We start from the raw sequence: 13,254 nt of genomic DNA, 5'->3' as shown, positions 1-13,254 counted from the left end.
TATTTATTTTTGTGGTTCTGTCTCGCAGCAGGAAAATCTTAAGATCATATTTTGCTTGTATAATATATTCTATTTGTTTTCACCAGTATGGTATTAACCTCTATTTGTATTTGCAATGTGCTAATTTCTATCTGTATATGCAAAGATTACAGTATTACTTGGTCTATAGCAACGTTAAACCAGCTTATACAGGCCACCTTGGCCACTGGTCTAGAAATGAAAAATAAGCAAACACAGTGGTCAGCACATGGCAAGAAGCAGATGGGCAGAGACTAACCGGACCAGAGCCAGCTGGTGTGCAAGTGACAGGGTCTGCTTCACAGTCTTGTGAGGGTGCCAGCACAGAGAAGCTGATGTGGTATTACTGGGACACTATTAATATCTCAGTACTTTAATGAAACATCTGTGGGTGGGCCTGTGGCAGCACAGACACCACCTGGAATATTGCTGGCTTTAGAAGACTGAAATTCATCAGTCAAACAGCAAAAAAACTGATATTGACCTACAATATTGGCATTAAAAGTAATCAGATTATGTTTTCTATTCTGTCTTTTGACTTTTAAATGACCATCTGCTCCTCTTCTAATAGTCATTGGCATACGACAGTTTCAGGTTGAAAAGTGAATATGGCACAGTTTTCCCTATTTCTTCCACTTGTTTCTTTAAGCTAGTGGAACTATATTCATTTCCTTTTATTATCCCGAGTTTTCTAATTTCTCCCTGTGTCTATAGCAGGTGCTAGAAAATGCTCGCTTTATATCTACAAAAGTATTAAAGCATTAAAGTTTTTTTTTTTTTTTTTTTTTTATTCTGTCATTTCATATCTGATAGTTGAAAATACTGCTAAACCAGGGTAATCTTGGAAAAAGTAATGCTACCAGAACTGCATCAAATAACCAACAGTAATAAATGCATGTATTAAAAATCACCATCATCTTCAAAGCAAATCCCAAAATGATTGCAAGTCACTCAGATAGACTTCTGATACACCAAAGACTTGATGTAGTTCTTCATAAAAAATCATATAAATCACAGACTAGTTGGGGTCGGAATAGACCTCTCGAGATCATTCAGCCCAGTCCTGCTCTGAGCAAAGCCAGCTAGAACATTCTGATAGGGACATTGTCTAGTTCAATTTTTAGTATCTCCAAAGATGGAGACTCCACAGTCTCTCTGGACAATCTGGTCCAATGACCATCCTTAATGTTAAAATGTTCTTCCTTAAGTTCTTCCTTAAGTTTAAACGGAATTTCTGCCCATTTCAGTTTGAGCCTGTTGGCTCTTTACCTTTCACTAAGCATCAATGAGAAGAGCCTAGTTTCATCTTTAACCCCTCCCATCATGTATTGATATACATGACTAAAATTCTCCCTGAGCCTTTTCTTCTCCAGGCTGAACATTACCATCTCTCCCAGCTTCTCCTTGTACAACAGATTCTCTAGTTACTTAATCACCTTTGTGACCCTGCTGTGGACTTACTCCAATATGACTAGGTCTCTTGTCTGGCCTTGGGGAGGCCAGAATGCACCTGACCAGAGCAGAGGGCAAGTGTCATCTCCCTTGACCTACTGGCAGAAATGCTGTTTTCAATGCAGCCCAGGAAACAACTGACTTTTTTTTTTTCTTTTTTTTTTTTTTTTCCTGCAATGGCACATCAACTGAGTATCTATGATAACCCACAGGGCCATTTCTGCAAAGCTGCTTTCCAGTTGGTTTATCCCCAGCCTGTCACATGGGGTTCTTCCTTTCCAGGTGTAGGACTTAAACATTTTCCTTTGTTGAAATCATGACATTCCTGTTTGCCCATTTATCCAGCCTCTTGAGGTACCTCTGAAATGGCAGCACAAGCCTCTGGTGTATCAGTCATTCTTCCCAGTTTGGTATCATCTGCAAAGCTGTTGAGGGTGTACTCTGTCCCATCATCCAGGTCATTAATGATGTTGTAAAACAGTATTGGACTCAGTATCAATGACTGAAGCACAACCCCGCTGACTGGCCTAGAGTTGGACTTTGTGCCACTGATCACAACTCTTTGAGCTTTGCAGACAGTTTTCAGTCTATCTCACCATCTGTATATTTAGTCCATACTTTGTGCACATGTTCATGAGGATGTTATGGAAGACAACGTCAAAAACCTTACTGAAACCAAGATAAGCAACATTCACTGTACTCACTTCATCCACTAAGCCATTTATCTTATCATAGAAGGCTATCAGTTTGGTCAGGCATCATAAATCCATGTTAACTATACTCAGTCACCCTCTTGTCCTTCATGAGTTTGGAAATGGTTTCCAAAATTATTTGTTCTATCTCATACCCAGGGATTGAGGTAAGTCTGAATGACTTGTAGTTCCTTGGATCCTCCGTCTCGCCCTTCTTGAAGACAAGTTTGCTCCAGACTTCAGGAACACCTCATGGTTGCCATGACCTTTGAAAAACAATTGAAAGTAGCCTTTCTAGTTAATACATTCAATGGATACTTGACAGCTACACAGAGGAGAATGTAGATAACCACTTAAGGATGAGCTGAATAACTGTCTATGCTCCATTGACTATACTGACTAAATTTTCAATCACCACAAGACCACATTTGACATCTAAATTCTCTTAGACACACATGTGTGGACAGGTAAAGATATTTATCTTCATGCATAAGCTAAATGACCTGCAAAAGTTATTGTGGTACCAAAACTTCTGGCAACAACTGGTTAACCATGATCTGATTGCTATTATTATTTTTTTTGATCCTCCAAAATATATGTCTGTACCAAAAATCCATGCATAATGGCTTATGGCATAATAATGGCTCTCATCCTCTTTGAGTTAAATTCATTTTTTTGCTACTACTGCTAATTCATAATCAAAGGCCATGCGCAAGAACAATAACTCACCTGTGCCTCCAGCTCCAGCCTCTGCACACAGCTTCTGGGCCTATAGATCATAAGAATGTCAATATTTCTTCCATTTTCCTGCTAGCACGGCCATCTTTTGGCCAACTGGTGCAGAAGAGTTGGTCAGTGTATTTGGGATCCAGAACACATGACTGAGTGCCATTAGAGCCACCACACAGACCAAGCACAGGAAATAAAAGTGGCACTGCAGAAGATCTTGAGAGATCTCTCTCAAGAGAAAGAAGCTTATCCAGCTTCTGTGCTCCTTGGGCTCTTGTATACAACATCTTAGGTTGGGGTTACGAATGAATTACTAAACTAATGAGAGGAAGTATTTTAATTGGCATAATCATAATTAATCAAGGTTGTTGATTGTTTCAGGCTATTACAGGTTGTTTTAGACTATTGTTTTACCTATTTATTTAATACAACTGTTTAAATTATTAATTATTTTTATTTTCTATTGGTTTAGACTATTACAGAAATGTCTTGATACTGGTAGTTTTATATATATTAATATATGTATAGTTCATTGTATGTAAACAGAGAAAACAGTATCATAATGCAAGTGTTTCTGCAGGTTAAATGGATATGATTATTTTTTTTCTTCCAAATTAAACAGAAGAAATCTGTTCTGAGCCTACTTTTATCTTTTTTTCTTATAATTACCATTTTGTATAATGGATCACAAATCCTAAAATAAATAAATTCTGCATCTATGAAGCTTTATGTTTTGTACTGTAATTAAACAATAATCAGTATAACATTGTACTGCCCAAAGTAATAAATAGCATTTTCAGGTAATTAAATGCCATACGATAGTTTAAGTTTTTTATGACCTTAGAAGTCATTTAGTTGTCCATAAAAACTGTTTTTTTGTGTTTTTTTTTTTTTTTAATTTTATTATTATTTCCCACACACACCCCACCACCCCACCCCCGGATTCTTTTCAGCATTTTCTATGGCAAACTACATGAAATTATTAAAAATCAAATCTCATAAATACTATATTGTCTACATCATCTTCCAGGTTTCATCTGTAGCAGATCAGGAGTTTCTTCAACTTGCTAGGTTTATCCAGGGGAAAAAAAAAAAAAAAAGAATAAAGAAAAAAAAAAACTTAAGGAATTGCATATTCAAACTTAGAGTACCCAATACTCTTCTAACCTGAACATTACATGTGGAAGGGAAACACCTTTTAGAGGTTAAGCACTATGGAAGAGGAGATATAGACATTCTTTCTTAGCAAACAAAGGTAAAACAAGCTTGTTTGTTCCCTCAGTAACTATGTTTCCCTCTATCTCTAATCTCATATTCCAGGATGAAGCTCACATATTAAGAGTGTTTAGTAATTGATATCTTTTGTAAATGGACTTAATGAGAGCTAATTATTTTCTGTTAGGTAGTGATTGTTATTATTTGTTGCTTTTATTGATTTTCAATATATATCTCAAGAAAAACTGAAGCCACATTATATTAGTTATTATAGAAATTCATAGAATGAGAAGATCATTCAGGAGAGTTTACCTTCTAAATGGCCACAGCAATTGAGTAGGAAAGGATATGGAAGAACCTATGGTCTAAAAAGATTCACAGCAGAGACAGAAGTAGAATTCATAGAATCATAAAATGGTTTGGGTTGAGAATTGCCATTGTTTTTCTCCCAGCTTTTCTCTACTATATTCTGTAGTCTCTCTGATTTTAATGCTCTGTTCCTTAGAGTTAGTGTATTCCAAATCTGCCAATAAGGCTAACCTGATGAAGGAACATGGTACAAAGTACAGCAAAATGTAAGGATACATTGTGTTTTCTTTTAAAGATATACATCCATCATGCCAACCAAATGTAATTACAATGAAAGTATTCTCTTTAGTTCTAAGCAGCTTTCTCATGAGTACTGACATAGAAGGCAATAGAATCTGGAAATGATAATCAGTATCCAGGCCAACAGATGAAAAAAAGGAGTTTTTCTTCTGAAATAGTATTCAGAGGAGAATGCTCTGAAAGATGGAAAGAGAGCAGTAAGATGAGAATTAATTCTTATCCTCAGAAAGGTACAGCATATGGAAACCTAGATTAAAGCTTTCTGAAAGGATGTTGGCTTTACTGACTTTCTAATAGGCTTCTTTTTCTTTTTTTTTTTTTTTTTTCTGATTCTGCCAGGCTGCCAAATATGGTGGCAAGCTACCAAATATACTAATAATCTGGCTGTCTACAAGGTGCAATGGTGATCCTAATTAAGATCCACAAGTGAAAGCACAAGCAGTTGAATGCGAATTGCAATATTCAACTGATTATTTGTATAAGAATGGAAATTTTCTTCTCTTGATTAAATTCATCTTTAGAGCCTAAATTTGTAATTTACCATTTCTCTGGTATTTTGAGAACAGTAACTAGAATGAGCAGCTTGAATATCTTTTATTCCAGTGAAAATCGTGAAAACTAGCATAGTTACAAAATTCTCCATGACTTGTAAGTGACACTAATAATATTTCTAAACATTTCTAATGTGTGTTCAGTTGACACACAAAACCAATTTATGGCTTTCTTTTAAACCCCCCAGACATGGATTGCGGCAATGACTTCAAAGTATACACGGACTGTGAAATTTAATGTCTGATTTAAAAAGGGTCCCTTTATGCTCTCCAGTAACTAGTAAATCTCAGTAAACACTGCACCTGATGAGCAGATTTTCAGCATGCCAACATATTATATAAAATCTTGTTTTGATCTGGGTACACTGAAATTTACTTCAGCTGGTACTAATTACATCAAAACTTCTATGACAAAGGATGACATATCGTATAAAACATAGCTAAATCCAGAAATATCTGTTCACACCTAAACAGGTTGTATAGCCATAGGCCTTCCACAGAGATCGTCTTCAATTCTGGCTCCTGCTACTGTTTGAGGCAGGTGAGGGAATGGACTTTAGACCTGTAGCACTACCAAAAGCTGACATATGCTGGAGGATTGCTGAGAGTTGTCAGCTTCTTTGATGGCATCACCCACATAAAACAGATGGAAATATGGTTGTTAAATTCCTATACATTGATTTCCTGTCTGTGGTATCAGCTAACTAAACAAATAAGAACTTCTAAACCATATGGTCCTTCAAATGGCTCTTGATTTCCTACTCTAAGGAAAGGAGAAAAGTGAGCTTTATTATACAATATTGATCTGAAAACCCTTTTTAAGAAGACACTACCAAGGTTATTTTCAATATTACTTCCTTATACGATGTTGATGAAAAAAAAAAAAAACAACAAACAAACAAAAAACCCACAAGAATTCTACACTGCACGTTGGTTTTAGTGAGGACAGCTGGGGACTCTATTTGTTTATCTGTCATGGCTGTGTGTTGTATTTTCAGAGCAAGATTATAGTCTGGCCAAGAATGTAATTCTTGAAGAAGGTAATAACTTCACATAAATTCAGAAATTGATAAGCTAGCAAAATTTAGTTCCACATATTGATTCTGATACACTTTAGGGAATTATAAAAATATTGACTGAAAGTACACTCTGAAGCAAAGTCCCTATTACATATCAGTATACACTATGAAATTCCAACATTCCAACATTCCAACCTCTTCCATAATGCTACTTTGAACTTTTCCTTATGGCAAGAATTTGTTGAGCTATAAATTGGGATCCTTTAAGAGAAAAAAAATGCTGTCAGGAAATCAGAAAATATTGATGTAATAGTTTAATTTGTAGGAAAATAAGTTATAAATATTTGTTCTCATTTCAAACGATAGCAGGATGGGATTTTCTAAAAGACTGGTTGTCCTAACTTTGCCTCCATGGACTGAAAGGATATGAGCCAGCGGTGTGCTCAGGTGGCCAAGAAAGCCAACAGCATTATGGCTTGAATCTCAAATAGAGTGGGCAGCAGGAAGTGATAAAGGAAGTGACCAAGGAAATGATTGTCCTGTACTTGGCTCTGGTGAGGCTGCACCTCGAAAACTGTATTCAGTTTTGGGCCACTCACTACAAGAAGGATATCGAGGTGTTGGAGCATGTCCAAAGAAGGGAAACGAAGCTGGTGGTGGCTCTAGAAAACAAGTCTTATGACGAGCAGCTGAGAGAGTTGGGGCTGTTCAGCTTGGAGAAAAGAAGGCTCAGGGGAGACTTTATTGTACTTTACAATTACCTTAAAGGAGGCTGTAGCAAGGTGGGGATTGGGCTTTTCTCCCAAGCACCAAGTGATAAGATGAGAGTAAGGATAAGCACTAGGGGAGGTTCAGGCGGGATATTAGGAGAAAATTCTTTACTGAAAGGGTTTTGCAGCATTGGAATAGGCTGCCCAGAGAAATGGTTGAGCCACCATCCGTGGAGGTCTTCAAGAAACATGTGGATTTAGAACCTAGTAGAATGTTTTGATGGTGGACTTTAGTACTAGGTTAAAGGTTGGACTAGATGAACTTTGAGGTCTTTTCCAACCTGAATAATTCTATGATTCTATTATTTTATGATTTTTTTTTCTATGCATATGCTGTTGAAAATATCTTATCACAGGCCTTAAAAAAATTTACAAGTTTTGCTTTTTTTTTTTTTTTTTTTTCTCTCATCTGCTTCCTTTTCTCACATTCGCTTCCTGTTAAGTGAAAGGTATAAATAATACAAAATTTGCTGGATTTGTTCTCATAAGAAAGAGAGTGTTAAAGGAATTGAATTAGCTCAGAATTAGTTTTCCTTTCTTCAGGCATTGAAGCACTTTTCCATAAGTAGTGTCATTGCATCTTTCAGTGGTCAAGAAAAGGTATCCTTACAAATTTGTACTGAGGTACCTTCTCTCTGTAACTGAACAGGCTGAGAAGTTAATTTGTTTCTGTTTAGACTGAGAAGTCAGCAGCTATGACATGCTCTCCTGTTGTATGTCTGACCCTGTTGCAACTTGCCTGTTATTAAATAAAATCTCTTTTGTTAGGTTATCTTGAATGTGAATCCCTGTGGTCATGGCGAAGGCAAATCTGATATAACAGCTCATTGGAATTCAGGAAAACATTCTCTCTCTCTGTTTTCTTGTCTTGGATGAGCACTGATGGTGACCTGCCTTTTCAGGATATTCACTGTTTTTAACAATGGAGACAGTGTTCATTTCTCTTTTCCTGCAGTTCAAGGCAAGTTCCTTAGACAGGGTGCACTACAGGTTCTTTAACTGCAATTACAGTTAATAGAAGTAGTCCATAATTTTTCTGATTGTTTTCACAGAAGCCCTCAAAGATCAACAGAGATCAAGGCTGCAGTGCCGAGTTCTGATGAATCACCAGAAGCCATCAGACATCAGACTTTTCAAACCTCATGAAAAGTCTAAGATAGAAAGATATAAAGCAGAAAAATTGTAGGGGGAGTAAGTAGGTAGCCACACGACATGACTAGCCAATGTCATGCTGGGTCTAGGACTGGAAAAAGAGCATCAACGAAAGTGAATTAACCAAGTGAAATATTATCAGAAGAACAAAAAGACACACACATATCCAGACACTCAAATAAAAATTAAAAAAAAAAAAAAAGGGGGTGGGGACATCAATGGAGAGACAAAGAAGAAAAAAATTATGAGTTTGATAGTATGTAGGGGGAATGGTAGTAAGCAGAAGAATATAATGTCAAAATAAAACTTAGAAAAAAAAACTATTTAGGACTGCTTCTTCATATATTCTTTCTAGCCTGAACATGCTTCAACATTGCTGAGGCCTTATCAGTAGAATTTGGAAGCAAGAAGTTTACAAGTCCATATAAGATATCAAAAAAGGAGAGGACCTACATAGATCCTAGTACCCTGTAAGAAGCTAGCCCTGGAAAAGGTATATAAAAATGGAAAGCTAGTGACCAGAGGGAGGAAATAATTAAAGCAGTTCAGAATAAAGCAATATAGAAGAAACATTTTTATTTGGCACTCACAGATTATTTTGGGGTGATTCCTTCTCCTCCTCCATCTTTTTATTCTTTTGTCCCCTCAGTAACCAAATTCCAAATCAATTACTTTAATGTCAGCATGTTAATTTAGAAAGCGGACACTTTCAATATAGAGTGGTAAGAAAAAAATTATATATATAAAAATTATATTTTGTAAAAACAGAAAAACAGTTACCTATAACTAGTAAACTAATCATCCTAATAGCCTTCAAATAGTGTTAGTCAGCTGTAGTGTTACAGGTATGAATGAAAATGTCCAACACAGTGCCTCCACATAAAATTTGTGCCTCACCTATAGAATTCCTGAACTCTATGTTATCAAAGTATTCAGGTCCAGGAGCTTGATGTTAATGCTCAATACAGAAAAAAAGAAAAAAAAAAGAAAAAACAAAACAAAACAAAAAAAAACGCTCTAAAATTTGGAAACTGCTTCTATTTTCTAAATGTTCTTTGGCATAAAGGAGAAGTAGATTGTCAAAGAGAACATCAGTAGTCACCATCTGTCAGGTGGTCTAATAATTTAATGGAGTTGTGTTTGATTGTCCAGAGAAGTTTTGTTGATCAGAGACCATTCCTTTAACCAAATGCGTTTCCAAAAAAAATGAAGTCATGAGGAAAAAACATGTGCACAGATGACATTAATTTTGTCAACAAGGCCTGAGAAATGGCTGCTGCTGAGAATAAACCATCCAGCATTGCTACTCTGAAGCTGTGTCTAGACTTAGGACCATGCTCTGAAGCCCCAAAGCTGTACGCCCTACCTGAGTGAACCACAGGCCTATCTGGGCTATGAACACGGTTCCTCTTACATAGAAGCTAGAGAACAGGAAGTTGGGCTTCTATGGGCTTTCTTTGAGCTGTAGATTTATATGCAATCCAGAGATTACTAAATAACGTATATCCTGCAGAGGGAACTGGAAAATTCTCCTAAGGCTATCTCACCCATAACCTAAGGAAACTCCAAGGGTACAAAAGTTCACTTTTTTTTCAGTGAGAATCATGTCCATTTACTAAGTGCTAGCCCTTCAGAGAGGAAAGAAATCCATTGTCTGCATGGCTGGTACTTTATTCCTGTTTTCTTTGCAAGTGCTCAAATTACTTGTGCTCTGAATCAGTCCCAGAAGTATCAAAAGACTGGAAACCCAAGGATGTTGTCAGTGAAGCATCATTCAGATAGGAAACAGTCTGTGCCTCCCAAAGAACACATTAATACAGAGCTTTTTTTCTGTCGCACAGCTGTGACAAAGATTAACTGATTTTGTTGCTCCATTTGACCAGCATTGACTTGTGCCATGGATGCCTACCCAACTAATAACAGGCCCACAACTGCTTGTTTTCTGTTTCAGACTAGCTCATCTGCGTTTACTTAAATGAAGAGATACTGTGTAAACAAAATGCCAAAATTGGTACGGGGAAGCAAGAGCTGGATTGACAACTTTGATAGACAAGTAAAGACTAGAGTTATTATTGCTTAATTGCCATGGCAACTAAACATAGCCTTTTTGCTGAAATAATATCATGGTAACACCTTACTCATTACAAAAAAATGATAATAATCAGTCAACCTAGAATTGCTATCGGGGTTGCACTTGAGTGAAAACTGTAGACTTAGAAAAGAAAGGTTAATAAAATATACAGAACAGAAAACAAGGTTAGAGGTGATGTTTTGCCTGTGAGGCGTTTTTCAGAATGCAGAAGAAAAAGATTAGCTGTAGAGACAGGATGAGCATTAGCTCCCTGGTTTCTCCTTTCCACCATTAACCTTTTAAGAGCCTTTCAAAAGTGCACAAAAGTCCCTGCAGCTATAATGGTGTCTTCAACCTTGTTATCTATCCCAACTTTCAATATATATTGATATAAATTCTTTTTCTTGTGATCATTTGAAGAAGGCATAAATTGTAATTTTTTCACATCTTTATTAGGAATATGGATCTCTGAGTAATCTAACTGCTTTTAATATGCTTCTTTTCCAGCTATTGGGAATATTAAATGTTTGTGAAATAACAGCTGTGGTACTGATATTTCTCTTAGTATGTTATTGTATGGCTACCTAATCTAACACAATTGTGAAAAGCCTTTACTGATTCATTTTGACCTATTTTCTTCTATTATGTCATTGTTATATTAAAGTACAGACTAACAGAATGCACCATGAGAAAAATAAAACGCTTGATCATCTCAGAAATCCACTCCTACTATTGTTAGCTATGTATCTCCATATGTTACTTTTTAATTTTTTATAAGCTTTAAAATAGCTGAATCTAAAGAGATTCATTTATTATGTTATTCTCTACCTTTTAAACATTTTGCATGCTGAGAACAACACAGGAACAAAGAATAATAAAGCTCAAAATTAGTGCACTTTAACGTATAGCAGAAATAAGATTATATATATATTTTAAGTAGAGAAGAAGAAACAATGACTTACTGTTTTAACTGTTAAGCAATAATCATCCACCGATTCTGGTTAACTTCCTTAAGAAAAGTCATATACTTTGAAGATATGGGGTAAATATTTCATGAAACTGAGCACATACTGTTTCATTAATGCATGAAGGAGAACATTCAGTCCATTTGTCTTTTCAGATTGTTAATTTGACCACAGATTTTTTTTCCAAAAGAGTGCAAATTAGAATCTTGTGATTTTTCTTGGTATGAATTCATTGGGTTATTACTATGACTAGCTTATTATCTGCTGGTTTTTATTTTGGCAGAAGAGTTTTACAGATCCTAATATTCATAACCAGGCCTCATTTTTATCATTATTATTTAAATAATAATGTATTTCCCCTTAAACTATTTTTTTTTTCTTATTCATTTTTTTACAGTTTAATGAACATCTTGGGTCCAGAGGTGCTCTAAACAACATGAAGAGCCTCAGTTTGGTCTAATGTGTTATGCTATTCTGAATAGTGGTGTGCCAAATGAACAGGGCTGAATACTTATGTTGAGTGTCTTTATAAAACAATTTATGAAACCTTAGATATGGGTAACAGTAGTACCACACAAAAGGTGGCAGCTGTGTATTTTACATTTTTATATTCATTTTGCCCACTGACTTTAATTGGGTTTTACATGAAGACAGAGTTATTTTCATATAACTCAGAGTGTCTTTTTACGGAACAGATTAAGATTCAAAATTTTGGTATTTGTGGTTAGAGAGCCATCAAATCAGTAGGCTGCATCTCTAAATTTTTAAGAGAAGACAGAGATATTAGCCCCAGTAAACACTGCCAGTGAAATAAATTTTAAACCTCAAAATACACCTTTTGTGCAGGCAATCACTCACATTTCTCACGTTCTTTTCTTCTAAACATCTTTGTGGCTTTCTATGCAGTAATACACATTATCCTGCACCCTCTCACTGCTCTGGAAGCTTGGAAGAACAATGTCTAAACAGTGAAAACAACTTCAGTGTTCATCTGCATTCAGAGAAACGGCTGCCATCCGTGCACTCAGTTAGTATGAGGACACTGAATTGACACATCGTCTTATTCTTTAAGTGCTATTCACAAGCAGTAATTTGTCTGTTGGTCAGTTTAATTTAAAACAATTCTTATTCCAAAAAGGATTTATTTATTTATTTATTTATTTATTTATTTAGTAATATTTCAACTTCAAACAAACAAAAAACTATAGTACTAAGAGTAGATAACTGGGGAGAGATCCTTTTGAATTTCTTGCTCCATGTCCATTGTCCTCTAAGCATTCTCTACCTGTATCTGACATCAAGAAACCCTAGTCAAAAACAAAACAAAACAAAACAACAAACAAACAAACAAACAAAACCTTTGTGTTACATGATAAAATATTTGTGTCATGCACAAGATATATACCTTTGAAAAAGCAGTTCTGAGTTGTTTTTACATCTGAAAAATATTTCTCTTTGATTGTTAAAATACAATTAAACCCTCCTCACACATTGAATCCTGTGCACCTTGTCAGTTTTGCCTTGCTCAATAATTTGAAAGAAAACTATGTTGTGGATGGGTTTTCATTCCACAATTATATGAAAATGTGACATAAATTTTAACTGACATGTCAGAAATAAAGTCAATTTCCAACCCATTTCAGTGCATTATCCACTGTTATGCAAATGACCACTAGGTACCTAAAGATCTCCAATCCTTCTCAGTTAATCAATGTTTACAGACACAAAAATAGGCTAATAGTTCTCCTAATTTGGACCATCTCTCTGAGCAAGGTAATAATGACAAACAAAATGACAAAAGCATAAAAAGGAAGTAGTTTCTGCATTTCTGGATAGAACAGAAATGTATATAGATATATATTCTATATATTAGAATGTAGACCTTTTTGAACTAGATTATATTACAATAACAAAAACAGAGATTGCAAGATTTTTTTAACTTGATATTATATATTTATTAATTTATTAATGAAGAAGGGAAATATATCATTGCCATATAAAAAAGGACTAC

General features: G+C 35.5%; 1 long non-coding RNA gene across 2 annotated transcripts in view; it reads right to left on the bottom strand.

Moving 5' to 3' along the window:
* Positions 1-935: 935 nt before the first annotated feature.
* LOC118260899 (uncharacterized) overlaps positions 936-13,254 on the bottom strand; it is a 101,613-nt gene continuing 89,294 nt past the window's right edge. The window contains exons 4-5 of one of the 2 annotated variants that reach the window (XR_004782324.2): positions 2,892-2,931; positions 936-2,428 (exon numbers count right to left, since the gene is read on the bottom strand). This is a non-coding gene — a long non-coding RNA (uncharacterized LOC118260899). The remainder of the gene's footprint in view (positions 2,429-2,891; positions 2,932-13,254) is intronic. The other variant, XR_007707932.1, reaches the window with a different exon arrangement.

The sequence above is a fragment of the Cygnus atratus genome, chromosome 2 (genome assembly GCF_013377495.2).
Source record: "Cygnus atratus isolate AKBS03 ecotype Queensland, Australia chromosome 2, CAtr_DNAZoo_HiC_assembly, whole genome shotgun sequence".
NCBI classification, from domain to species: Eukaryota; Metazoa; Chordata; class Aves; order Anseriformes; family Anatidae; genus Cygnus; species Cygnus atratus.
Note: the sequence above shows the minus strand (reverse complement) of the source record. Positions and strands in the feature narration are given on the sequence as shown.